The sequence below is a fragment of the Passer montanus genome, unplaced genomic scaffold (assembly GCF_014805655.1).
Source record: "Passer montanus isolate IOZ18808 unplaced genomic scaffold, ASM1480565v1 scaffold697, whole genome shotgun sequence".
Taxonomy (NCBI): Eukaryota; Metazoa; Chordata; class Aves; order Passeriformes; family Passeridae; genus Passer; species Passer montanus.
The window spans coordinates 8,652-13,156 of NW_024372114.1; the positions used below are offsets into that span (position 1 = coordinate 8,652).

General features: G+C 64.3%; 1 long non-coding RNA gene across 1 annotated transcript; it reads right to left on the reverse strand.

Moving 5' to 3' along the window:
• Window positions 1-214: 214 nt before the first annotated feature.
• Window positions 215-832, reverse strand: LOC120511913. Its single transcript, XR_005629867.1, has 3 exons — window positions 772-832; window positions 472-562; window positions 215-321 (listed from the first exon to the last, which is right to left on the reverse strand). It is a non-coding gene; the product is annotated as an uncharacterized LOC120511913 (long non-coding RNA).
• Between the last annotated feature and the right edge of the window lie 3,673 nt (window positions 833-4,505).

The window sequence follows — 4,505 nt, forward strand, 5'->3', positions numbered from 1 at the left end:
GGTTCCGGTTTTAGGGGTTCAGGGGTTTTTGGGGTTCAGGTTTTAGGGGTTCAGGGGTTTTAGGGGATCAGGTTTTTGGGGTTCAGGTTTTTGAGGTTCAGGGGTTTTAGGGGTTCAGGTTTTTGGGGTTCAGGATTTTGGGGTTCAGGTTTTTGGGGTTCAGGGTTTTTGGGTTTCAGGTTTTTGGGGATCAGGATTTTGGGGTTCAGGGGGTTTTTGGGGTTCAGGATTTCGGGGTCTCACCCGTGGGGGGCAGCGGCCCCGAGCGCAGCCCCGGCTCCTTCTGCAGCTGGATCTCCTTCAGCGCGAAGATGGACGTGGCTGGGGGCGGGGACACGATCGGGGTGTGGTCAGCACAGGCCACACCCCCAGAAAAACCACACCCCTGATTTACATAGCTCCACCCACCCATTGCTAAGCCCCACCCACGCAAGCCCCGCCCCCGGCCCCGCCCCGGCCCCGCCCACTCACTGTCGGGCAGGGCGCTGACGCGCGGCCCCAGGCAGCTGAAGAAGGCGTGTCCCATGGCCTCGGCCGCCGGCAGCCGCCGCCGCCCCTCGAACTGCCCCGCCCCGTCAGGCCACGCCCGCCCGTGGGACACGCCCACGGAGGGGCGTGGCTGTGCCAAACCCCAGCCACGCCCACCCAAGGGGCGTGGCTGCTTCCCCGCCCCCTCCCGGGAGCCACGCCCATGGGGGAGGGGTGGGGAGGGTGTGGTCAGTTGGGGTGTGGCTAAAGGGGTGGGGCCAGCGCAGGCCACGCCCAGCTCACCTGCAGCAGCTGCCCCAGGAGATCGGCGCCGTCCTGGTCCAGCCTGGGGACAGAGGGGACAGTGACACCCATGGGACACCCAGGGACACCCATGGGGACAGTGACACCCATGGGACACCCATGGGGACAGTGCCCATGGGTGACACCCAGGGACAGTGACACCCATGGGACAGTGACACCCATGGGACACCCATGGGGACAGTGACACCCAGTGACACCCAGGGACAGTGACACCCATGGGACACCCAGGGACAGTGACACCCATGGGACAGTGACACTGGGGACAGTGACACCCAGGGACAGTGACACCCATGGGACAGTGACACTGGGGACAGTGACACACCCTGTGCTGCACCCATGTGAAGCCCCGCCCCCAGTGCCACACCCACAGAAGCTCCTCCCCCAATGCCACACCCATGTAAAACCCCACCCCAGTGCCACACCCACACAAAGCCCCGCCCCCAGTGCCACACCCAGTCTCACCCTGTGCTGCACCCATGTGAAGCCCCGCCCCCAGTGCCACACCCACAGAAGCTCCTCCCCCAATGCCACACCCATGTAAAACCCCACCCCAGTGCCACACCCACACAAAGCCCCGCCCCCAGTGCCACACCCAGTCTCACCCTGTGCTGCACCCATGTGAAGCCCCGCCCCCAGTGCCACACCCACAGAAGCTCCTCCCCCAATGCCACACCCATGTAAAACCCCACCCCAGTGCCACACCCACACAAAGCCCCGCCCCCAGTGCCACACCCAGTCTCACCCTGTGCTGCACCCATGTGAAGCCCCGCCCCCAGTGCCACACCCACAGAAGCTCCTCCCCCAATGCCACACCCATGTAAAACCCCACCCCAGTGCCACACCCACACAAAGCCCCGCCCCCAGTGCCACACCCAGTCTCACCCTGTGCTGCACCCATGTGAAGCCCCGCCCCCAGTGCCACACCCACAGAAGCTCCTCCCCCAATGCCACACCCATGTAAAACCCCACCCCAGTGCCACACCCACACAAAGCCCCGCCCCCAGTGCCACACCCAGTCTCACCCTGTGCTGCACCCATGTGAAGCCCCGCCCCCAGTGCCACACCCACAGAATGCCCCACACCCAAAGTCTCACCCAGTGCCACACCCATATGAAGCCCCGCCCCCAGTGCCACACCCACAGAATGCCCCACACCCAAAGTCTCCCCCAGTGCCACACCCATACGAAGCTCCACCCCCAGGGCCACACCCACACGAAGCCCCGCCCAGCAGCACATCCATGTGAAGCCCCGCCCACTGCCACACCCACAGAAACGCCTCCCCAATGCCACGCCCACACAAGGCCCCTCCCACAGTGCCCCACCCACATAAACCCCCACCCCAGTGCCACACCCACGCAAGCCCCGCCCCCGGCCCCGCCCCGGCCCCGCCCACTCACTGTCGGGCAGGGCGCTGACGCGCGGCCCCAGGCAGCTGAAGAAGGCGTGTCCCATGGCCTCGGCCGCCGGCAGCCGCCGCCGCCCCTCGAACTGCCCCGCCCCGTCAGGCCACGCCCGCCCGTGGGACACGCCCACGGAGGGGCGTGGCTGTGCCAAACCCCAGCCACGCCCACCCAAGGGGCGTGGCTGCTTCCCCACCCCCTCCCGGGAGCCACGCCCATGGGGGAGGGGTGGGGAGGGTGTGGTCGCTTGGGGTGTGGCCAAAGGGGCGGGGCCAGCGCAGGCCACGCCCAGCTCACCTGCAGCAGCTGCCCCAGGAGATCGGCGCCGTCCTGGTCCAGCCTGGGGACAGAGGGGACAGTGACACCCATGGGACACCCAGGGACAGTGACACTCATGGGACACCCAGGGACAGTGACACCCATGGGGACAGTGACACCCATGGACAGTGACACCCAGGGACACCCAGGGACAGTGCCACCCATGGGAGAGTGACACCCAGGGACAGTGACACCCAGTGACACCCATGGGACAGTGACACCCAGGGACAGTGACACTGGGGACAGTGACACCCAGGGACAGGTGCCACCCCATGGCAGGTGTCACCCTCAAAGGACAGATGCCACCACAAGGGACACGTGTGACCACTGTGGGACAGGTGCCAGTCTATGACACAGCTGCCACCCCAGGGGACAGTGTCACCACTATGGGACAGGTGCCACCCTTGGCCCAGGTGCCATCCCATGGCACAGGTGACATTCTATGGGACAGGTGCCACCCCAAAGGACAGAAACCACCCCACGGGACAGGTGCCACCCCATGTGCCACCCCCAGCCCAGGTGCCACCCCGCTGTCCCCCCGTGTCCCCGTGTCCCTGACCGTGGCGCGTGCTGCCGCAGCCCCTCGGGGGGGTACAGGGGGTATTTGTGTGCCCGGAACTCGGCGTTGGCACCGATGCCCGGCCACGTCTCCTCCGTCGGGGTCCCTGAGGGGGACACGGGGGGACACAGGGGTCAGCACCCCCAGACTGCCCCAAATCCCCCCGGATTTGCCTCAAACTCCCTGGATTTGCCCCCAAACTCCCCAGATTTACCCCAAATCCCCTTGGATTTCCCCAAAACGCCCCAGATTTGACCCCAATCCTGCCCAGCTTTGCCCCAAATCCCCCCGCATTTCCCCCAAAACCCCCCAGATTTGCCCAAAACCCCCCGGATTTTTCCCAAACGCCCCAGGTTTGTCCCCAAATCCCCCCAGATTTGCCTCAAACCCCTCAGATTTGCCCCAAATCCCCCCAGATTTGCCGACAGGTGCCACCCCATGGCAGGTGTCACCCTCAAAGGACAGATGCCACCACAAGGGACACGTGTGACCACTGTGGGACAGGTGCCAGTCTATGACACAGCTGCCCCCCCAGGGGACAGTGTCACCACTATGGGACAGGTGCCACCCTTGGCCCAGGTGCCATCCCATGGCACAGGTGACATTCTATGGGACAGGTGCCACCCCAAAGGACAGAAACCACCCCACAGGACAGGTGCCACCCCGTGTGCCACCCCCAGGCCAGGTGCCACCCCGTGTCCCCGCCGTGTCCCTGACCGTGGCGCGTGCTGCCGCAGCCCCTCGGGGGGGTACAGGGGGTATTTGTGTGCCCGGAACTCGGCGTTGGCACCGATGCCCGGCCACGTCTCCTCCGTCGGGGTCCCTGAGGGGGACACGGGGGGACACAGGGGTCAGCACCCCCAGACTGCCCCAAATCCCCCCGGATTTGCCTCAAACTCCCTGGATTTGCCCCCAAAACTCCCCAGATTTACCCCAAATCCCCTTGGATTTCCCCAAAACGCCCCAGATTTGACCCCAATCCTGCCCAGCTTTGCCCCAAATCCCCCCGCATTTCCCCCAAAACCCCCCAGATTTGCCCAAAACCCCCTGGATTTTTCCCAAACGCCCCAGGTTTGTCCCCAAATCCCCCCAGATTTGCCTCAAACCCCTCAGATTTGCCCCAAATCCCCCCAGATTTGCCTCAAACCCCTCAGATTTGCCCCAATACACCAGGATTTGCCCAAAAACCCCTCAGATTATTTGCCCAAAACCCCCTGGATTTTTCCCAAACGCCCCAGGTTTGTCCCCAAATCCCCCCAGATTTGCCTCAAACCCCTCAGATTTGCCCCAAATCCCCCCAGATTTGCCCCAACCCCCCGGATTTGCTCAATTTACACCAGGATTTGCCCAAATTCCTCTGGATTTGACCCAAATCCTGCCCAGCTTTGCCAAGCCCGCCCAGATTTACCCTCAAATCCCCCCAGATTCACCTCAAA